The 23,699-nt window shown below is 50.4% G+C and overlaps 1 pseudogene; it reads left to right on the top strand.

The window, feature by feature from the left end:
* The first annotated feature begins 15,651 nt into the window (after positions 1–15,651).
* Positions 15,652–15,728, top strand: LOC138086741 (U4 spliceosomal RNA; annotated as a pseudogene).
* Positions 15,729–23,699: the final 7,971 nt, after the last annotated feature.

Below are 23,699 nucleotides of genomic sequence, written 5' to 3'. Positions count from 1 at the left end.
GGGACGGCGGCGGAGCGGGGGAACCGGGCTAGGAAGTGAATCGACAGATGGGGAGTAGGAGGCTCTTCCCAGCATATGGAGCCGCGTGGGCGGAAGGAGTCTGGGCCGGGTGTGGGGGAGGGGCACAGGGCGCCGTAGACGGTCCCGGGAGCCGGGACGCGCGCTGGAGTTGGGGTGGGCGTGTGAACTGGACGGAGAGGGGAGGAGGTAACTCTCCAAAGATGCGGGCGGGGGTGTGGGGGCGGTCTCCGATGCGCTCACCCTAGAGCCGGCGGAGGGCGCAGCACACCCAGCGCCTTGCACAAGGGCGCCCCCTGATGGCGCCTCTCATGTCAGGCAAGGCTTCTATATTCTTCCCTAATCAGTTTAACAAAATCCTTCACAAAGAGCTTCCTAGGAGCCCCGTCGCTGGGCTGAGCTCTTTGGAGGATACCACCGTGCCCATTTTTCAGTTAAGGGAATGGAGGGCCAGCGAGGTTACACCTCTAAATCTTGGTGGCAAGAGGCAAGATTCAAGTCTATGCATTCATTCATTCCATAGTCCCCATTAAGAAATCCCTACAACCCAGTCCAGTATTCTTGCCTGTGAAATCCTGTGGACAGAGGAGCCTTGTGGGCTATAATCCATGGGGTGGCAGAGTGGACACGACTTAGCGACTAAACAACAGCAACAACTGGGGGGATACTTCAGTACAGGAGATTAACGGGTCCGTGACCTCCTGGGGCTTATGGTCTAGGTGAGGAGATAGACAGTACACAAGTAAACAAATAAATAAGCAAACTAATATGAGTGCTATGGAGGAAATAAACCAGGGTGTGGAACCAGGCAGCAAGTGCTCTCAGCTTTCCCCCGCCTCCTTTCCCCTCACTGCTCCCTGGGGAGTAGAATTTGTCAGCCTTGGCTTCAAGGCAGGCAGTAAAGGATGGTGGCTCTGGGGCAGAAACTGAGGTGTGGGGGGGTGCAGATTCCCAAGACCATTCTTGGGTGCCGCTCCCTTCCCCGGCACCCCCTCCCACGTGCCACCACCAGCATCTGCAGCCCCAGGCTTTCCCACTGTGGCCAACAGGCTGAATTATTTTCTCATCTCAACCCGATGAGTTTTTAATCTGTCTTTATACAGAAGCCTGGCTGCCTGCGCGGGGATTATTACTGACTTCTCTGCACATCGATCCTGCCTCCCCTGGCTGTTCTGACCAAGTGAGGCTCTGAGACAGAGGTGGGAGGAGCCTCCACTCTGGAAGGATTTAGGGGTGCACCAGTGCTTGCTGTGGGCAGGGGCCTGCAGCATTCAGATGGCAGATGCTCAGGATTTCAGGGGCACTGCCCTGCAAAACGAGGTGCAGCCAGGCTATAAAGGCGTGGGGATGAAGGGGCAGCGTTCACCATTTGAGCTCAGGAGATGGGGCTGCTTCCATAGGGCCAGGTTACTGCTCACTTGGTAGCTCTGTAGCTCTTGCATCTTTGGATGTAAGGAGGCAGAAGAGGCTAAAATGGTCCGGGACAGGGACAGAAGATCAGGAGAACAGGGCTCTGATCCCACCTCTGCTATTTCCAAGCCGTGTGCCCTTGGGTAATTGTTTTTCTGTAAAATGGAGGTGAGGAGAAAATTCTGAGGATATTTAATGAGGCAGTGTATGCACATGGTTTTCACACAGTAAACACACAGTCGTGTCAGCTATGGCTATTAATATCATCATATATAAATTGGAAGTGGGAGTGCTGGCTCTGCTTCCTGGACGGAGCTCTGGCGAAACACAAATGGACAGAGGCGCCAGGCCCACGTGAGGACTATTGCTGATCCATGGCCAGCTCACCATTGCTAATAAAGGTGTTAGGAGGCGTGAGGCAGACACACATACTTAGTCGCTCCCGCACTGGGTCAGTGATAGACACATACACACACACACACACTGACAGCTGTTTAGACAGATACACCTCCCCCATCCCTGCCTTCATACTCAGCCCAATAGCAGGCATTGTGGAATAGAAACGCCCACACATGATTTTCACATGATTTTCTGCCTGCCCTGGCGTCAGCAGGTACTTGAGAGTGGCCTTCAAGCACGCAAATCTGAGCATTTTCATTGTTTTCGCTTCATTCATGGTCCTGGGACAAGCTCCTGATGCCCTGGATGGCCTGGCTGTGTCTTCTGGTCCCACCTTGCCACTCACCTCTCCTGCCCTCTGCACGCCAAGCTCCCTGGGGCTCCTATGCTATACTTGGTACCTCTTGTCTCTGCCCTCACATGTGCAGTTCCTTCTTCCTGGGACACTTTTCCATTCAGACTCTAACCCTCTGATAACAGAGACTTGGGCTATTGGTTTATCAAAAGTGGATGATCAGGAACCTATTTGTTGAACTGAGTTAAATCCATCCATGTCCCGACTGGCTGTTTCTGGCCTCAGCTCAAACTTCACTTCTCAAGAAAAGACTTCCTGCTGCAGAGGCTGGATAGAGACTCTTGTTTCCCCTCCAAAAGCTACCTCTACCTCCCCTGGGAAACGGACCAAACTCTACAAGGGCAAGGATAGCTCTTTCTTGTTTACTCTTCTGTCTTCATCACCCAGCATGTCGTAGGTGCTCAAGAAATATTTTGAGTGAGTTAATAAATAGAGAGACGGTACCAAGACTCGAGGCCTTCAGTTTTAGTCCCTTTCTATCTTCCTCGTCTTCACCCTGACTCACCCTCCTTCCCTAGCTTCAAAGGAATGACTTCTGGTATATCAGGACCAGGTGTTTGGTCTCCAGCCCCTCTTCCTTCCCTCTCCTTCTTCCATAACCATTCACTTCCAGGCCATGCCCTGGCTCCTGGGGACACCCTTCTGGCTGGGCCCTCTCAGCTTTGATTTGCTCTCTTTGAGGAAAAGTAGGGTCTGCTCTGAGCTCCTGAGGGTAGGCTTGGCCCTGGGCACCCTGGGCCCACTTCCCTTCCCTGCTCCAAAGACCCCAGCTCTGAGTCTGCAGACACATTGAGGAGGCTGGGCGCCTCTCTCCCCTCACCAGCCAGCCCAGACTAGCAAATGCCGAGTCACTGCCTTGCCAGCTGCTGCCTGTCTCGAGCTTCTCCAGCCTGAGGAGCCGCCAGGAGCAAACCCAGAAGAGCAGCCCGTGGCAGCATCTGAAGCACTTCACATCTGGAGCCAAGGACTTCCTGTTCGCTTTGTGCAGACTCTGACTTCTGAACAGGGGGATAGAGGCCCAAAGCCAAGTGGGGCCATTGTTCCCTCTCAGTGCCTCCTCCCCACCCCACCCTCCACTGCCAAGGACCACTGGACACACGCTGACCACCCAGCCTCAGTTTCTCCAGGAGGCCCTTCCTATGAAGGGGTTACCAAGGAAGCATCTGCAGGGCTGCTCCTAAGCTTCAGTGCCTGGGAATGCTGACTAATAATTAAGCTCCTACAAACTGCCTGTAGATAAGCAGAATCCCTGCATTTATACAGCCCTGCACGCATTTCAAAGCCCTTTCACATATATTATCTCATATGATCTCAAACAATAATCCTATTGGGTAGTTACTAGGAAGAAAAAGAATGTCCTTATTTTGCAGAGAAGAAAACCAAAACTCAGAGAGGAAAGAGTCTTGTCTGAGGTCACACAGCAGGTGGAGGTCAGAGCCTAGAATGCAGGTTCCTAATAATTTGTGGCTCTTAATTATCCCTTTGCCCAGGAGCCTGGAATAGCCTCTACAGAACAAACCCTCTCAGCTCTTCTGCTCATGTTATAGGTGAGGAGGCCAAAGATCAGAGAAGTTAAGTAAAACTCTTGTGTCACACAGCTTCTTCAGGACATAACACTGGTCTCTTTGACCAATCTGACCTTAATCCCTATTCTTAGGCTCCCCTAAGGCTCCTTCTCAGACCCCAAAACTTCAGAACCTCTTTCTTGGAGTCCAGGACTGCTAGAGATCTCCTTTTTCTATGGCTTTCTGCATTCCCAACTCATGCATTCACTTGCATATTTATTTCACAGACATCCACTGAGGCCCTCCTGTGTGCATGACATTATGAATTCCACAGTGGACAGTGGGTCCATCTCCTGCTCTGGAGGATCTAGCCCCAGCTGGGGAAACCTGGGAAGGCTCCCTGGAGGAAGGGGCACCCAAGATGAATTTTGAAAGATGAGTTGGGAGCAGGCAGCAGAGAAGGAAGCAGAAAGAGCCAGAGACAAGAGAGAGCAGCACCTGTTCAGAGACGCTCTAAGTGTGGCAGCTTGGCTAGAGGGGAGAAGAGAGTTAAGGCTCATGCAGCGCTGGAGAGGGGCCTGTGGCAGGGTAGTGACCCTGTCAGGTCTCTTAAGTGTGCTATGGGCCCTCCCTGGTGGTCCAGTGGTTAAGACTTTGCTTTCCAGTGCAAGAGGTACTGGTTGAATCCCTGGTCAGGGAAGCAAGATCCCACATACCTTGTATTAAAAAAAAATGAAACATGAAACAGAAGCAGTATTGTAACAAATTCAATAAAGGCTTTAAAAATGGTCCACATCAAAAAAAAAAAAAAAGGAGGGGAGGATGCTATGGAGGCTGTGTGGAGGGTGGGGCTGGCCCTGGGGACATGTGTTCCCAGGTCCCTTCTGGTCTAGGACCTTTGGAATTGGGCTTACAGGCTGTGGGGATGTGGCAGTGTCCTTCCAGCAGACTCTTGGCTGAGCCTGGGGATACTTCGGAGGCCAGGGGTAGGAGGGTGGTTTGTAGATGGGATAAGATGTGAGAGCCAAAGCTTCCCCCGCAAGTGGTCCCCAATCAGGTACTCATTTGAGAGCAAGCAGAAGGAAGGACATTTTAGAAAAAATGGGTACATCATGTGCATAGGCTCAGAGGCAAAACAGAGCAAGACCAGCGGGGAGCTAGAGACCTTCAATGTGACTGAAGTGCGTGTGTGAGGGGTGGGGGGCAGTGCTCTGGGCAGGGTGGAGTCGCTACTGTGCTTTAGTGGGAGTGAACTCAGGCTTTAATGGGTGAGAGTCCTGGGGCTCTGCAGCTGGTCCTCTGTAGCCCTACTCCCAGCTCCTACTGCCATGTGTCCTGGGGCAAATCACGCCATTTCTCTGGTTCTCAGTTTTCTCCTCTATAAAATGGAATTGCTGTGAGGATTATACAAATAATACATGAAACACTCAGCATATAATAAATACTCAATAAATGCAACCTATGTTATTATCTCTATCATTAGTATTATCATTATTAGCAGTTTTGCAGTGAGAAATCCAAGGAGGAGTACCACTTTGTAAGGGAGGAATCTCATTTTAAAAAGTAAAAACAAGTTGCAAATGTGCTTATCTGTAATCTCCACATTCACAGATATGTGTGAAATTTCATCTGCAACTGTTTTCTCAGGGTGTCATCCTATCCCAAATCAAATGATGATGCTGGATGTTGTTACAGGAATAGTAAGGGCATCACAGCAACTGGTAACAGGCTTGAGTCTGGGAGTGGGTGCAGGGGAGGGGAGGGGGGGGCCTTTCTTAGTCCCTGGGGGGATGACAAGCTGCATGTTTCAGAGTTGGGATGGTGGGGGACACTTCGAGGATTAGGAGTGACTCTACTTGTCCCAGTTAAGATGAGAGTTAGAATCAGCCATGTTGTGGGGCTTCCTTGGTGGCTCAGTGATAAAGAATCTGCCTGTTGATGCAGGAGACAAGGGTTCAATCCCTGATCCAGTCTGATCCCACATGCTGTGGAACAACTAAGCTGGTGCACCATGACTATAGAACCTGTGCTCTAGAGTCTGGGAATCGCAACTGCTGAAGCCCGTGAGCCCTAGAGCCCAACCTCTGCAACAGGAGAAGTCACAGCAGTGAGAAAGAAGCCCACCCACTGCAACTAGAGAGTAGTCCCCATTGCTGAAACTAGAGAAAACCCCTTGCAGCAACGGAGAACCAGCATAGCCAAAGATTAAAAAAAAAAAAAATCAAAAAAAGAATCAGCCACGTTTTTCTGGACTGAATGCTATAAACAGTCTGGGACCCAGCCCCCTGCCTCCAGAAGTTTATCATCTTCTAGAGTCATAGGTTAATCTCATAGAATCTGAATTGTTTCAGCGAAGGGATTAAGATTTTTCAGGTATTAACAGTGAAACCCATAGCTCCGACATGGTCAGACAGGCGATCAAGGACTGATAAGCCTGCGCTCCAGAGTCCTGCCTAGTTGGAATCCCGCCTCCATTTCTGCAGCTCTGCGCCTTAGACAAGCTACTTCTCTGAATTTTGGTTTCCTTGCCTATATACCTGAACCAATAATCAGACCTATCTCAAGGGTTGTGTTAACTCCTATACAATGCTTGACATGGGCCTTGCCCATGATCATGGCTCAGAAACTGGCTGTGGTCATTGCCGATATGATGTGCTTCTCCTTCTGGGAAACTAGATGGCCAATTTCAGGTAGACTGCCCATGGAGAGGGGCAAGAGGCTGGGGCCCTCTGTCTGGGGATTAACAGATGTTTCAACAGGACTACTGTCCCCTTAGGCAATGGCAGGTTGCAGGAAGTGTCCACACTCAGAAAGACCACTGTGCCTGCAAGGGGATGGGAACCTCTGACTTCAACTGGGGAACAAATTGGGCCTTGGCCTCAGCTTTGAGAACGGGGAAGGAGGACAAATCAGCCACAGGCTGGACAAATCAGCACACAAAATATGGAGCCTGGGGCAGGGCAAGGTCTACACTGGGAGTACTGGTCTACCACCTTGGTGGAGGCAGGAAGCAAGGCCAGTCATTTTCTAGGCCTTCTGAAATTCAGAAACATGAAATTAAAAAAAAAAAAAAAACAAAACAGCACACACATAAAGAAATGGTTTTTTGCAGCTGCTTTGGCATTTGGGGAGTAATTTACCAACTTGGAGTTCAACTTAATGAAGTTGGGGGTAGGCAGCTTCCATGGGAGTTCTGCTTCCTAGCTGTCTGTGTTCACCCAGCCGGCAAGGAGGGCCGAGTGGGTGGTCGGTGGGGAACATTAACAGTAACAAGTTGTGTATTTGTCATCAGAATGGAGCCCCCGGGCACAGGGGTAGTGCCTATGGCTGCTCAATGATGCATTTGTCATGTGGCCACTGACACAATCAATTGACCCCCTTACACACCGGTGTTTACCAGCCATTGTATAAATATTTCACCCCTCCCCAGCTGACACATAATCTCTTCTTTGCTGCCTCTGACAAATGAACATTTCTCTGTAGACTCTTAAATGAGTATGTGTCACAGCTATGTCACTGATAAATTTTTTTTACCACCACGAACAACGATGCATAGAAATGTAACTTATATTCATTTCCCGGCTTGAGCCCAGCTGTCTAAAAAATTCCAGCAGCAGCTATGACTGACAGACAGCTATCCCAGCGCTTGGGCGTGCTGACATGTGGTTGTGTGAGTGCCAGTTTGTTAATTACGGGCTTTCTCTTCCGGCTTGGCTGCTGAGTAACCAGCCTCAGGGACCTTAATCACTGTTGGGACCAGGAAGGGCCTGCTTCAGAAGGCTCTAGGGGCTGGCTCCCCCACCCAGCCTAACCACACAATTTTTTTCTCCTCCGAGCACTGGCCACCTTTTTCTCTGGGTTTTGGTTTGGGAATGCCCCTGAAGTTACCTTGGTTACACTCATCACCACCTTGAACTCTTCACCCACTGATCTGTGAGATCATGAGGGTAGGGACCGAGTCTTACTTACTAAGCATGGGTTAGATGTGCCAAAAATATTTGCAGACATTAAATCAACTACGGTGTAATTATTGAACACTGTACCAGACACTTGACGTGTACTGTTCATTTAATCTTTCCAATGAGTATTCTTGGAGCCTAAAGACCTGAAGCCAGGGGAAAAGGTGACCATCAACTGGGGGGAGAAAATGGAGTGTGTGGTTAGACTGGGGTGGAAAGCCAGCCCCAGGAGCCCTTGGAAGCTGCCATTCCTGGGCCCAACAGTGATTAAGGTGCTTGTGGATGGCTGCCTGGCAGCTGGGCCAAGTTGAAGTTCAGGTTCTAGTGGCGGAGGACTAGAGGTTCCAAGGGTAGGTGCTATTTGTGCCTTGGTTTGCAGCTGAGAAAACTAAAGTACAGTCCTTGCCACTGGACTGGCTAAGGGCCTGTGTTGTGGACCCCAGAGCCTGCACACCTAACCGTTCTCTGTCAATCTCCCCATCCCCACCATCCTTCCCCAGGGCTGCCTTAGTGTCTCTTGCACTACAGCTCATCTTCCCTCCTGTCCTTTCCTCTCCTTCACATTTTCCTCTTCCTGGCAGATTCCCGAGTCACCTTGGGCTTCAGGGCAGACTCAGCGTCCCTGCCCCGACCTCGACCCTGTCCATCTGCTGCTTCCCCTCCCGACCCACCCACCCACTGGCACAGGACTGAGGCTTCAGCCGGTGTCTAGGCTGCTCACACCCCACTGCCTGTCTCCAAGCACCTGTGTCCCATGCACCTGTGTCCCTTCTCTGATGTCATGTAACCACCGGCTGGGAGCCAAGTGCACGACTCCCGGGGGCACTTCCGATAGATTAACTCACTCACACCGGCTCTGTCATTCCCCACAAGGCTCTCAAGGGACTGACCTGAGGGAATTCTCTGGCGGTCCAGTGGTTAGGACTCAGTGTTTTCACTGCTGTGGGCCTGGGTTCCATCCTAGTTGGGGAATTAAGATCCCACAAGCCTCTCATTGTGGCCAAAAAAGAGAGAGAGGCTGATCTGAGAAACAGAGACCCCTCCCCTGCCTAATGTCATGTCCCTGGAGTCCATACAAGTCAATCAAAACCACTGATGTACGTAGTAAGGTAGAGAGCCTGGAATGGGGGACAGTGTGAATCCCAGTTTCTCTGTTTACCTACTTGTATCCTTGGGCAAATCACCCACTATCTTCCTGTCTTTGACACGGGGGACCCTGGTATAACACTGGGCTATTATAAAGGTGAAGAGAGCTCCCGTGGAGCAGCAACAGGCAGGCGCCTAGCAAGCAGTAAGTACACAGTAAATGGCAGACCTTTCAAGGAAAGGACTTTCAAAACTGTCCCATCCTGACCAATCATCTCCCATCAGAGAAGAAAGGCTGGTCAAACATGTCTCCTGAATCACACGCAGCTGCTTGTTGATATCCAGTCCTCTAGGAGCTGTTGATACCCAGTGGAACTAGGAGGCAGCCCTCTGAGACCCCCGTGTAGCAGGTACCACCTTCTCCACTCCTGGACTGAGTGGTGTGGGAAGAGGGGCAGCCCCAGGAAATGAGATGAAACTGCTGGGGTGGAGTTGCCCAGAGGATCTCCTCTCACTTTCAATAAGCATCATCCAGGATGAGGGCTACATATGAACATTCAGTCAAGGCAGCCCTGAATGAAGGACATGTTTATGTGCATTATCCTACTGAAAAGTCCCCCAAACACTCTGATTAGGTATAACTGACCTCATTTTACTGATAAAGAAATTGAGACCCGAGAGGTTCAGGAAACTATAAAAAGTCACACAGAACCAGAACTCACTTGAACTTGGGTCTACTTCCTTCCCAATTAAGGGCTCTTAACTCCCACCATATGCCACCTCCCCTAGCTCTCCTTCCCCACGATGCACAGAAGCAAGCTCTAGGGAGTAGACACCCACTGTTCAATGACGTCACCCAGGGCCTGTGTTATGACGTCACAGCCCCAGTGGGCCTGCCCTGCCCCACCTGTGGGGACTTAGTGACACCGAGAGCGAGGTCAGGGGGAGGAAAAGCCCAGATGACGCAGTATCGTGTAGGAACCAGGATGACAGCAGGTCCAGGGAGGGGGCTGATGCAAGAGAGAGGCCCACACAATGGGCCCTTCAGTTTCAGGGGTGGCTGTGCCTTCCCCCATACGTTTCCTTGTTCAAAATGGAGCACGGAGCCCCGGAAATCAGGACAAAAGCACCACCCACAGCTCTGGTCTCGATGACTCAGACTCCACCTCCCACAGCCTCCTCCTGTGTGTGCTTCTGAATGTGTGTGTACCCGAGCATGTGTCCTGCCAGTGCACGAGGCTGTCAGCTGTGCATGCGTGTGTGTGCACATGCACACACAGGGATGAGTCCACTTGTGCACTTGTGTCCATCTGCAGGCCTGTTTCCAAGCCCGAGCCTGCAGGATACGATGACCAGCAGGGTCAGTGATACTTATAATGTTAACAGCAGACGCACTTCATATGTTCAAAGGCACTGTCTTAAACATTTTATATTTTGAATCATGTGGAATTCATACAACAGCCTTTTGACGTGAGTACCATCATTATTCCCACTCTACTGATGAAACCAAGGCTCAGAGAAGTTACACTTCTTTTCCAAGGTCACACAGCCAGGAAATAATGTAATTTTCAGATGCCAAAGCCTGTGCCCAACAACATATGCTTTCCTCCTTGCCCCCTCTAGGCGGTTTGGAGAAAAGACCCCAAGGGTCCTTTGTATCCAGGGTGTCTGAAGGAAAGGGGGCTGGAAGCCATAGTCTTGAAGGAGAAGGGGGCAAATAACACAGAGATGCCTGAGCAGAAGGGGGCAGGGCAGCTGTCTCTCAGAACAGGTGTCAGAGAAGCTGTGACAGCCACTTAGAACCACAGTGGCAAGCCTCCTTTACATGGCGATTTGCATATATTTGCATGTATTTGCATCACCAAATCTGTGGAATCGGCCCTAATGGTCCCTGCCTAGGAAGACTGGCAGAAGCTAAGAGGGTGGGAGTGACGAAGAGGGGCTGGGGGATTCGGGGAAGGGAAAGAGGAAAAAGGCAGTGCTGTGGAAGCAATGGGAGGTGCTCGGCACAGCGAAGAGACAGTTTCTAGGGGAAAGCAGGAAGATTCTCTCACCTGTGCCCTGAGTCCTTCCCCTGAGGGCAGTGCAGAAGAGATGGAGGGTTCAGAAATCGGAGAGAACAGAGGAGAGTGCGGGACCTAAATTAGTGAGTAGCGCTCAAGAGGAAGGCTTAGGCTGAGGCCTGGGTTGGGAACCCGCAGCCCTAGGTCCTGGGAAGACTGGCAGGAGGACAGGGGAGGGCCTGGCCCTGTTGTCTCCCCGCTGGGGCTGCCCACTCAGCTGCTGGAGCTCAGTGGTTCGGTGTTGAGGCGCCATCTAGTGGAAATATTTAAGAAGGCTCCCCTTCCATCCTCGGTCCAATTCAGTTGCAGAGTAGTGTCCGACTCTTTGCGACCCCTGCACCGCAGCACGTCAGGCTTCCCTGGCCATCACCAACTCCCGGAGCTTGCTTAAACTCATGTCTATCGAGTCGGTGATGCCATCCAACCATCTCATCCTCTGTCGTCCACTTCTCCTCCCGCCTTCAATCTTTCCCAGCATCAGGGTCTTTTCAAACGAAGCACCAGCCTATGTTCGATACAGGATGCTTGGGGCTGGTGCACGGGGACGATCCAGACAGATGATGTGGGGTGGGAGGTGGGAGGGGGATTCAGGATTGGGAGCTCGTATACACCCGTGGCGGATTCATGTCAATGTATGGCAAAACCAACACAGTATTGTCAAGTAAAATAAAGTAAAAATAAAATTAAAAAAATAAATTAAAAAAAAAAAAAAAGAATCAGGTCTTCGCATCAGGTGGCCAAAGTGTTTGTCAGCTTCAGCATCAGTCCTTCCAATGAATATTCAGGACTGATTTCCTTTAGGATTGACTGGTTGGATCTCCTTGCAGTTGAAAGACCTCTCAAGAGTCTTCTCCAACACATCACAGTTCAAAAGCATTATTTCTTCGGTGATTATCTTTCTTTATTGTCCAACTCTCACATCCATACACGACTACTGGAAAAACCATAGCTTTGACTAGACGGACATTTGTCAGCAAAGTAATGTCTCTGCTTCTTAATACGCTGTCCAGGTTGGTTGTAGCTTTTCTTCCGAGGAGCAAGTGTCTTTTAATTTCATGGCTGCAGTCACCATCTGCCCCTTTCTCTAATGGCCTGCGGAAAATGGGTATCAATTTTGCTCCTGCAGAAGAGGCACAGTGTGGACCATGGTCCCCCAGCCTGCCTGGGAATTACCACTTTCCAGAGGATCGCCAGCTGGGAGCTTCCTCTCGGGCTCAGGTCAGGCTAAGATAGGCTAATATAGCTAAATGATGAGGAGCTTAAGCCTTAAAATCAGAAGAACATGGCTGTGCCAGTACTAATATTGTGACTTTTGCAAATTAACCTCTGAATCAGTTACCTCATCCATCAAAAGGGGATGATAATCTTTACTTGTGGGACTGACAGGGGCAAATATATGTTAAGAACTTATTAGTAGGATCAGGACTAGGGAAAAGCAAGTGAGGTCCCTGGAACACCAAATTTAAGGACACAAAACTTGAGGACACTGAGACACCCTCTTAACATGTGTGTCCTAGGCCCCTCATTCTTTTCCCTCTTGTCCTGGCCTTCCTTGTTAGCACATTGCCTGGCAGTGGGGGAGCTATTGCTGGTGATATTATCATAGCATCACTGCCTAGAGGATGCTGAGCCTTGGGGAGACAGCCTTACTCCCCAAGGCATAGAAGGCCCCATCTGACCTGGCCTGTCAAGGGTGTGAAGGGAATTTGGAGGCCAGAGAGGTGAGGGGGTGCTTCCCAATGAGTCAGGAATGGAGAGGAAGGCACAGACAGATAGCATGGAGGGGGATATTAGGTCACAAACCTCGTGTGGCTTGTTGGATTCCCTGTGCCCAACTGATAGACAAGGACGGGACACAGGCCTGATTCACAGAGGGTCACTGTGATATGCTGTTGAGAGTTGGAAGTGGACTGTGGCCACATCATGGCTTTCTCAGGGTGACCCCAAAGAGCATCCATGGGGACTTTCTTGATGGTCCAGTGGTTAGCACTCTGTACTTCCACTGCAGGGGGCACAGTTTTGATCCCTAGTCAGGGAACTAAGTGCAATGCATACAGGCAAGAAATTAAGTAAATATATAAATATATTATATATAATATATACATGTATATGGAGAAGGCACTGGCTACCCACTCCAGTACTCTTGCCTGGAGAATCCCATGGATGGAAGAGCCTGGTGGGCTGCCATCTATGGCGTGCACAGAGTCAGACACAACTGATGTGACTTAGCAGCAGCAGCAGCAAACATGTATACGTTATAAATATATATAGATAATTTATTTAAGCTATCAAAGGGAAAGGGAAGGGAAATCCCACCCAATGTGCAAAGCTTTGAAGGGTACACTTGGTCCAGAAGAAGAGATGGATGGAGATGTGGATATTCCCCGATTCCTGGGAAATAATGAATGTCTTGGCCAGTTGGTCAGGAGCCTGGAATGAACAAGACCAGGATAGGTAGCAAACAGGATGGGGGAACAGTAGATGGACAGACCCTGGGCGGGGGCATCATGTGTGCACACTTCTGATCTTTAGGTAAACACGCTGCAGGGCATCCTTTGCTGGGAAGCTCTGAACCAGGCAAATAGAATGGTTCATCAGCTGGGGCCTCTCTTCCTGCCCAGCCCAAGTGCCTGCACCACATCCCTTGGACAGAGCATCCGTGGGCCAGAGATGAGTTTGCTGTGTATGCCAGACAGCACGGGCTCCCCTCACCAAGGCTGAGCTGCTTCTACCACGCTGGGGGCTCGACTCCCCTGCTGCAAGACCCACCTACTACAAGACCCACCCCAAGTGCGTGGCATAGAAGAGCCAGCCAAGCCATGATGGCAGGAGGATTGCCCTGAACCCCTTCCTTCCATCCTGAAGGGGACCGTCATTCATCCTTCCTGGAACCAGTGAGCGCTCAGGATTCACGCTTGTCTTCCTTGTCTACGGAGCCTCCACAAAGAAGGTGCAGTAGTGGGGCCAGCTAAGACTTTTACACTTTCAGCTATTACATTTAGGGCTTCCATCCCTTCTTTTTTTTTTAATATATGGTATGAAGTAATCATGGGATGCTGATCAGCAGATTTATCACTCTTATGCACTTGTACCACAGCACCCACAAGCAGTTGGCCTGGCAGAACATCAGAGCAACCTGTTGAATGCTCAGAAGATGCCAGCAGCGGTACAACACCTGTGGGTTTGGACCTTGACAGGGTACTTGCTTTGAATAGCACTGTGTCCCCTCTACCTGGAAATTACAGGTCTCAGAATCCACTCTCAGATTTGTACAACTTTTCCTTCTTGTCCCCTGAACTTCAGGCTGTGCCAGTTAGAGGTCCTCATTCCCAGAAAGGGAGAACTTACACCAGGGAAGACAGTAATGTTTCCACTAAACCCAGCCACCTGAAGCTCCTCACACTAGGGGTGTGCGTGCATGCCGAGTTGTTCAGTTGTGTCTGACTCTTTGTGACCCCATGGACTGTAGCTCTCCAGGCGCCTCTGTCCATGGGATTTCCCAGGCAAGAATACTGGACTGAGTTGCCATTTCCTTCTCCAGGGGATCTTTCTGACCCAGGGATTGAACCAGCGTCTCCTATGTCTCCTGCATTGCAGGCAGGGAAGCCCCTATACCAGGGGATCAATAGCCAAAAAGGGCATCACTGTACCGTTCAAGGTCGTTGATCCTGGTTGCCAGGAGGAAGCGTGGCTTTAGATAGAACACACGTAGATACAATGAAGGCAGGGCAGGGTGCTCCTGGACCCGGTCAGGGGATTCATGGGGCATCTCTCAGACTGTCCCAGCAGTGCTAATTGACATTGGACAGCCTCAAAAATGAAAACTCCAAAAGGGCACATAACCAAAGAATCAGACCTTTCCGGGACAAGTGTCTGTATGATATTATCAGGCTAGTAGCCCAGATCTGCAAAGGGCTAGTTGAGGGGAAGGGGAGCGAGAGATGACATCATCAGTTTGGACTCAGGACCAGATACGGCTGTGGGTCCCCAGCCTGCTTCTTAACCCTCTTGCCTGTATCTTCCTTGAGATCCCATCTAGCACTATCTTAAAGGGGACTTGTTTACAGTGGACTGTACCTCCCTTTGAGGAAAAGGAAGGTGATGACAACTTTGTTCTCATGAAAGAAAATGGAGGCACCGCGTTGCAGTAGGTAAGTCAGGTAAAACCAGAAGGCTCGAGGGGATCTCAGCAGCTCCAGTGGCGGGCCACCTGGAGACACAAACCTTTCTTCTCAAATGCCTTGATCACCTCCTTGCTCTCTCTGATGCTGCTCCTCTGCTTTTAGGTTTAGACGAAAGGCCACGCTGTGCAGTTGCCGAGTGCCAACCTGGGGCTGGACAACAGAACCCAGAAGCTTGGGGTCTACCTTGACACTCGGAGCAGGGGGGCGGCTAGGTTGTGGGTGGGAACCGTGGGCCACTCCAAAGTGTGAGTCCCCTCACAGCCTTCAGCAGAAGGCCCCCGCATGTTGCATGTCCACCGTGAAACGCAGCCGGGATCTCAGGGCAGTGCTCCTCCCCGCCTGCACATCTTTTCTGGCCCCCATCCCCCTTTGTCTCACCCTTGGCCCCCTGGGTTTCACCTGAATCCTGGCCACAAACAGCTTCTAGAAGGCCTAAGATGAGGGGTGTCTGAGAGCTGTCTTCCCTCATGCGTCCCACGCCATGATCACTGCTAGAGCCTGCCTGACCACTCTAGTCCTGCTGTCAAAGCCAAAGAGATGGAGACAGGGAAGGGGTGGAGGGGTGGGGAGGGCAGGATCCAACCAAGGTCTTTCCAGTTGGGGTTTGTTGACAAAGGAGGTGGGCACCTGAGAAATGAAGGAGGGAGGGAGGGTAGAAAACTGAGTCTCCCCAGCTTTGTGCAGTGGCAGTATCATAGCCAGTGAGATTTATCCAAGGCTCGATTATTGCTAAATGGAAAAAAAAGAAAGCTGAGTCCCAGTGAGAGTTGTCTTCTGTAAACAGGTCTATGCAGGGAGCTTTGGGGAAGTAGTGGCTGGAGCCCTGAGGTGAGAAGGGAGGACAATATTTGCATCTGGCGGACATGCCCATCCCTGCAGAGCTGCAGGCGAGGTCCTCTGAGTCCCCTTCACATTCTTGGGAGGGGGAGTGTCTGATTCTCGGATGATGTGGACAGTAAAGACCGCAGAAGCGAGAAGGTAGTGCTGGGGGCAGGGGGGAGGCAGCCTCAAGCAGAAGGTCTAGAGCAGTGAACGGTGACCACTCCCTTTGATAGTGCAAGGAGAGGGGCTGGATGAGGGCTGAGAGACCTCCCTCCTCCCTGAGATCCCTCCCTCTGCTCTGGCTCCTCCACATCCCCCAGTTTATAAACACTGCAGGTTTCTGGCATGACCCCATCTCTAGAGCACAGCTTCACACTAAGGTGGAGTTATGTGCCCCAGGAGGGACCGTCCCAGTGGCAATCTGGTGGTTTTCAGGGAGGCAGGGCAGGAGGAAGTTCAAGCAGAGACTAAGAGACCAAACGTCCCTAATGTCAATTCTGGCCTCACTCTCCCTTTCTTTAGATGTGTAGGAAGTACTCCAGGCTGGGGCAGAAGTCCAGGCTTAAAACTGTTCTGCTTGAAGTACTGCCAGTATTTTATAACAACTATAAATGGATTATAACTTTTAAAATTTGCAAATCACTATATTGTACACCTATAACTTATATAATATTGTATATCAACTATATTTCAATTTTTTTTTAAAGAAAGACTGTGTTCTGCTAGTTTCTGGGGTCTTCCCAGTCATTCTTCTACCTCCAGGCCAGACCCTATTTTTCTGCATATTAAAGGCAGAAAGAGCAGCAGGTAGACCTGGGACCTGAGCCCCAGGCAGTCGACCCAGCCCTCCTGGGCCACATAAATGGGACTGCTGCTAAGTCACTTCAGTCATGTCCAACTCTGTGCAACCCCATAGATGGCAGCCCACCAGGCTCCACCGTCCCTCGGATTCTCCAGGCAAGAACACTGGAGTGGGTTGCCATTTCCTTCTCCAATGCATGAAAGTGAAAACTGAAAGTGAAGTCACTCAGCTGTGTCCGACTCTTAGCGACCCCATAGGCTGCAGCCTACCAGGCTCCTCTGTCCCTGGGATTCTCCAGGCAAGAACACTGGGGTGGGTTGCCATTTCCTTCTCCAATGCATGAAAGTGAAAAGTGAAAGTGAAGTTGCTCAGTCGTGTTCGACCAGGGGCCATAGAAGGAGAATTCTCATAAAAGTTTTGCCGCGCTGCATGGCTTGCAGGATCTTAGTTCCCTGACCAGGGACTGAACCTGGGCCATGGCAGTAAAAGCCGAGAATCCTAACCCCTAGGCCACCAGGGAACTCCTGAAAAGGTTCATGCTGCCCATGAACCTTAAATTTTCTTTCCAGCTTTGGGACTTCCCTGGCAGTCCAGTGATTAAGACTCCATGCTTCCACTGCAAGGAGGTTGGAGCCATAAAAAAATTGTTTTCCAGCTTTATTGACAGAATTGTATGAATTTCAAGTCTACAGTGTAATAGTTTGATATATGTTTATATGTATTGTGGAATGATTACCACAATGACGTTTAGTTAACACATCTACCACTTCACATAGTTACCATTTTTGTGTGTGGTGAGAACATTTAAGATTTCCCTTAGCAAATTTCCAGGATTCGGTACAATATTCTTAACTGTAGTCACTATGCTGAACATGAGATCCCTGCCCACAAAATGTACACGTTGGGAAACTGAGAGCTGTGAGGGGGTGACTTGCCCAAGGTCCCAAGGGGAGCCAGTGCTAAAAGTGCAGGACTCGATGCCCTTCTTCAACTGTCTGGCAGTGAAACTGCATTAAAATACCTCCTTGTAGATACAGTTTACATCAACGGCCTAGGGTGGAAGGAACGGGGCTCTAGTTTCAGGGGTGGGGATGGGGGTGGATGGGAGCTCTTCTGTGTTTATACCTCCCCTCCCCCTCCCAGGGCTGCCCTGGCCCTCCAGGATAAAGGAGGCTCAGAAGCCTGGAACTCCCTCCCCTCCCCCACGATGACCTCATCCTCACAAAAATGTGAGGAGGGCTCTGGGGAGGGGCTGTGTGGAGGGGAGTGTGTGGGTAAGGGAGATGGCACAGTCCTCAGGCCAGAGAAACTGGGGCTGGGGAGGGCTGCACTCATCCTCACCGGTCTCGTGCAGCCATCTTCCTAAAAATGCATCACCTGTCTAAACTCTTCTGAGAATGGAGACCAGATCCCAACCAAGAACAAGAGTCTTCTTCACAGCCTGGCCCCTGAGGTCCCTTAATCTTGGGTGGCCTCAAACTCCCTGGGTTTTTGCTAAGTCTCTATTCCTCACCAGGCTTGCATCCCATTGTGATTCCTCTGCCTGTCAGACCCTCCCTCCCACCCCCAATTCACTCCTAACCTTCTTTCTGATCTCAGCTTAAGCACAGCTTTCTGGACAGGCCTTTGAAGAACCCCAGACTGGGTCAGCTTCCTCTGTTACAAGTTGTTATAGTGCTTCCTCCAGAACACCCATTTTAGTGTGTACTAATACATTTATTTGGGGTTCTTTGTTTGATAAGTTTCTCACTCCCCTAGTAGACCACCCTCTCTGCAGTCTGTTTGTGCTCATTGTTATACCTAGTTGGGGAGGGAAAATTTCCCCTTCTACCCCTCTTGAGTTCTTGTGGCTGGACTAACAATAAAATTGACACAAGAGAGATTAACAGGAGAAAAAAGAAATTTTAATTCACGTACATGGAGGTCTCATAGAAATGGGACCTAAGAAGTAGCCAAAGCAGGTAGCTTTTGTACTTTTTAGAGAAAGAAACAATAAATATATGAGATTGACAGGACAAAGAAGCTTGGATTTCGGGTGCCCAATTAGTGAAGAATTTAAACAGCGTTTGGTCTTGGGGCAATAAATTAAAGAAGTAACAAGATTTGTTTATACCGGCTTCTTGGCCTGACCTTCTATCTTTGGTGATAAGGGCGCCCTTCCACAGCCAGATGCAGGGAGGGCACCTTTCACATAAGAGATGGGTTTCCTGCTTCCAGAGAGACAGAAAGGAAAGTCAGGGTGTCCCTCTTGCACTGGCTGTTTCTTAGGTAACTTTAATTCAAAAGAATCAATATGCCATCGAAGCATAGTTAGCGGTAGCCAACCATAGACCCTTGAGCAGTGGTTGGTTCATAAGAGATGCTCAATAAAAATATGACAGATATCTAAACATGGGGAGAAATGTGAGAAATAAATGAAATAATCGAAGGGGGGAGTGTTTCCTCCTGAAAAAAACATGCCCCTCAGAGCCCACCCCCAGCCCGACTGGCCCAAATGTGGGTGAGGTTGTGCCCTCTACCACATGGAATGGGAGTGAGATCTGGAGGCCACTGAAGACAACGGAGGTGATCAGGGGTGACAGGAAACTGGATGAGGAATAACCAAATTGGTGGAACTGACAAGATGACAACCAGGGACCCTGGGGGATGGCAGAAGTAGGACAAATACAACGTGCCCTAATTTGACAATAGATGCCATGGGATGATTGATTAAAACAAGATCATGGGATGTACCAGGGCGATGGGGTAACAAGCAAGCTGGTAGTACTCTGGAGTCACCATGGAAGTGACTGGTGAAAATAGTGACAAAGAGTGGGAAGTGTTTGTGAACACTTAATTGTGTTTCATGCCCTTTGCACATATTATCTATATATTTCCATGGATAAATCTTTACAACAATCCTATGAGGAAGGCACTATTACTATCCCCACTTTGCAGAAAAGGAAACTGAAGAGCTGAGATGTGAGTCACTTGCTCAGGTCCCAGAGCTGGTACAGGTGTGGTCCGGATTTGACTTTAGAGGCTTTGTTCTTAATTACTACATCATACCATCCCGTTCCAGTGAGCAAAATGGTCTCCTAAGTGATGGGGGTTGTAGTAGTCAATCTACAGTGCAGGTGGGGAAGGGGAGGAGCAGAGACATGGGAAGGGCTATTAGAAGTTCCCGTCCATACCACCACCCCTGCTTGGTTCTGCCCCTTCCTCTGCTCATTAATGCCCCTTTATCCCTTGTGTTAGGGTTAAGGTTAATGTCATGGTTCATTCTTACTCCTCTCTCCCTTCAAAATGCCAGAGAGGTCGAATCAAACTGCACAAAAAAGACCATGGGAGAGAGGCAGACAGGGCTGGCTATGAGAAGGTCTTTGGGGAGATAGGTTATCAAGGAGAGGACCCAGACAACTGAGGTTTGTGAAACACACGGAAGTGCTGCTGTATGTTATAAGGTCATTTGAGAGATGAAACACTGGAGAACCCGTTCATTCTTTTCGGTTTCTGGACTGTACCTTATTGATAAAACTGTAGCTCCATGCATACTCTGGGTCATGTGAGCCCTGCAGCTTATGTTTGGATTAGACCAGAGCAGGCAGATCAGACGATGACAGCTGGTAACGCAGTCCCTCTTGCCAGGGTGAACTTGTGGGAGTCCGGGGTTAACGTTTGGAGAGAGTTCTTTCCAAGTAGTACCAAAGATGATACCCCAAAAGGCAAAGGCAGCTCAGCCCAGACTGCCAGCTATGGCTGTCCCTGGAGTATACAGTGAGTTCCCTGGCACTGCCTGGATTTGCCCAGCTTGCTGTAGGTGGACTCCTTGAGCAGTGAGAATGAAGGAGGTCTGGCTAAGGAGCAGGGATCCAAGAAACCCGGCCCCCGGGGAGGAACCCCTTCAAGGGACAAGAGCCACCATCCCTGTCTCACTTTCATTCCTAAGAGCTGGCTCATCCTGCACACTACCATTCCCCCTGCTCTCTTCCAGGATGCCTTCAGCTCTTCCAGGACATTCTGTGACCATTCTCTGTCCCTAATTTCTCTGACCCACAGTCTTCCCTTGGTCCCAATCATCTTGGAGGGTGTGCACTCCAATAAGGAGAGAGCTGACTTGGTGCTTCCCCCCTTCTTAAGTATTCAGAGAAAATATCAACCCCAGAAGCCCATGCTCCTCTTCCTTGAGGCCCTCGATCTCCCTTTGCCCATTCATGAAGGTCGGGGCTGGCACCAGCTGCAGGCTCACTCCAGAGCCCCGGTGCCCTCACCCCATACCTGGTCAGCTGGTCAGTGCTCTCCTGGGGGGCTGGAGGTGGGTAGAGGATAGCCTCGACCTCTCAGTTCCAGACTGCAGCTCCACAGAGGGGAGTTTGGGAAAAGATCCCTTGGACACAAGTCCAGGGGGCCTGGGATACCTTCATTTCCTGCCTTCATTCTCACTACTCACCTCTGTCTTGGCCTATTTCTGCCCGTAAGAAGGCTGAGAATGGGAAAGGGGGTGGGGAAGGAAACACCTACACTTCCCAGAACTCTGAGGCTCAGGGACACCCCCTCTTTCAGCTCCCAGTGACCCTGGAATTAAAGAGTTCTCCTTGCTCCACTGTGCCCAGGGTACAGGAATCCCCTGAGTCTGTCCTGTCCCCTCAGTGATAGACTGTGAGGCCACAGAGAGACACAGACAGAGGCACATAGAGACAGAGACAGAGATTAGAGAAACTGAGAAGAGCCAGGGAGAAAGAGGAAAAGAAGATATCACCCAAGGGCCAGATACTCCACTGGCCCCAAAGGGTTGAGTCAGAGAAGGGAAGTGGGGTCTGAGGGAGCTGGGTCTCCTCTGCAGCTCTGCCCTGACCTTCTGACTCAAGTGTTCTTAACTTGGAGTCACTGAACTTGGATGGGAAAAAAATCACATTATTTTCACTAATCTCTAGCTGAAATGTAGCACGTCTGTCCTTCATTTATAACAGGAATTACAAACCAGTCCTATTAGCCATAACTATGACTTTGTCACCAGTAGAAATCATATTTATTTTTGTATCAGATTGCAGCATTGCAGATATTTTATCATTTATGCTCATCACTGCTTCAAAATCATGTGAGGCATCAACCTACTGCTAGATCTTATTTAAAGCATTAATACAGAAGCACATATATTATTATATCACTTAAAATCATTTTATAAGTATATTTCAATATAACTGGTTTCCTTTGTAATCCTACATATTTCATCTTATGCATTTTTAAAAACATTCTTCTGAGGCTGGGTCCATACATTTTGCCAGATTGTCAAAGGGGGGCCTGACATACAGAAAAATAGGCTCAGAACTCCTTTATCTGGGTCCTGACCAGGACCCCTGGCACCCATCCCTCAAGCTCCCTGTGCCCTGAACTAATTTACCTAACTCTCCTCTCTTGTTGAGTTACTCTGAATCCTCCAAGAAGAAGGTGCCAAGGCAGGATGAAATGTGCAAGGATTTGAGTAAAGCAAATGCCTGTGAAAGAGGAACGGAGCCAGGAGCTAGCTGGGAGATCTATGAAACAGAGAGGGAAGGAAGGAAGGTTGAGAGGAAATATCCTAGAGGGAATTCTCTAGTCAATGTCCGCTGTCAGGGGAGCCACCTATCTCCCAAGACTAGACCTGTCTTAGGATCTCCACTGAGCTGGGTCACTGGCTGGGAGCTTCCCAGGGGGAAGCTGGCCTTAGAGTAGAAGCTGATAGATTTTAGAGAGAACTAGCCAAAGCCCTTGGTCAATTTTCACTTATAGCTGGAGTTCTATGAAGAGACTTCTGGCCCCCCAGTTACCCATCCAGTACAAAGGCATTCAGAAAACTCTCCTTATTTGTAAAATTGAGGTGGTAAAATTCCCTATCTTAAGGGTTGTGGTGAGAATGAATCAAAATTTGCAAAGCAGTGTTTGCACAGGGCCTGGGGCCTAGTCAGTGCTCAATAATTGGTAGCCATTATTATGGCCATTTTAAGTATTATTATCATTCTCCCTCTCTGCCAGAAGGGCTCCAGGATGCTGGAAATGGCTGCCCAGTTCCAAGCTGGGGCAACTGGGAGAGGAGGAGGCACTTCCCCACATTCCCTTCACCTTCCCCAGGGGGCAGGGGTCTTCCCCTAGTTACTGACAGACAGTTCCTGTGTCTGCTGAGTCACAGCCAACTTCCTCTCATACAAACAGGAAAGCAAAGCCGGCCAGCGGGTGTCCCCCCCCACCCCCCAACACCACACACAGCTAAAGGCCAGCCCAGCTCTGAGGGGGAAGTGCCTCAGGCCCCGGGGGACAGGCTCCAAGGTTGGGGCTCCAGGCAAGATGCCGAGAAGGGAGAACAGCAGGTTATCCTTAGGCCTTCTTCTCACCCCCTCCCCTCCAAATTGCAATAGGGAGGTGGGAAGATGGGGCTTCACCCCAGGATGAAAAGGCTGCTTGCTGGGTAACCGTACTGACAGGGCACCACCCTTGTCTTCATAAAGGGCAGCCGCAAAGCCTGGTTTGGGAGGATGTTGCCTTGCTGCCCTGCATCCCTGGGAGGAAACCTACACCAGGCGTTTGAAGACGGAGACGCAGTTGAGGGCTCCTCTGCTGGGCCTCAGCCTCTTTCCCCCAAGTCAGATGGCGGGGCTTCTGAAGGTTTGCCAGCTTGGAAGGCTGTGGATATCTGTGACTTGTGGATGTCAGCTTCTGTTCCCCGTTAACGGTACCAGCGTCCAGCCACCCTGCTGGGCGTGGGAGAGGTGCCCTGGGGACTTAGGATCCTATGCTTTCCCTCCCCTTTTGACCAGACGGACGGGGAGGGACCGGCGGCGGGGATGCAAAGCTGTCCCTCGCAGCACCCTCCTTCTCTCTCTGGTTCTACCCTTGTCCCCAGTTCCGTCTAGTCTCTGCCTCTTTGTCCCGCTCTTTAAGGCTGACTCGGCCTCCAACCCTGTTCCGGCTCCCCCCGCTACCCTTTCTGGGCCCCTAAAGGGGCTGAGCTGGTTAGGCTGCGAGATAAGCACAGCGGTTGGGTAAGGAGCCCAAACCTTTTGAAGACCGCCGCTTGCACAAGGAGTGGCCGGGGCCTCCGCGGAGGGAACCGACGAGCGGGACGGGGCGGGGCTCCGTCGGG

Source organism: Capricornis sumatraensis, chromosome 9 (genome assembly GCF_032405125.1).
Source record: "Capricornis sumatraensis isolate serow.1 chromosome 9, serow.2, whole genome shotgun sequence".
Lineage (NCBI taxonomy): Eukaryota > Metazoa > Chordata > Mammalia > Artiodactyla > Bovidae > Capricornis > Capricornis sumatraensis.
This window is presented reverse-complemented; position numbering and strand designations above follow the sequence as displayed.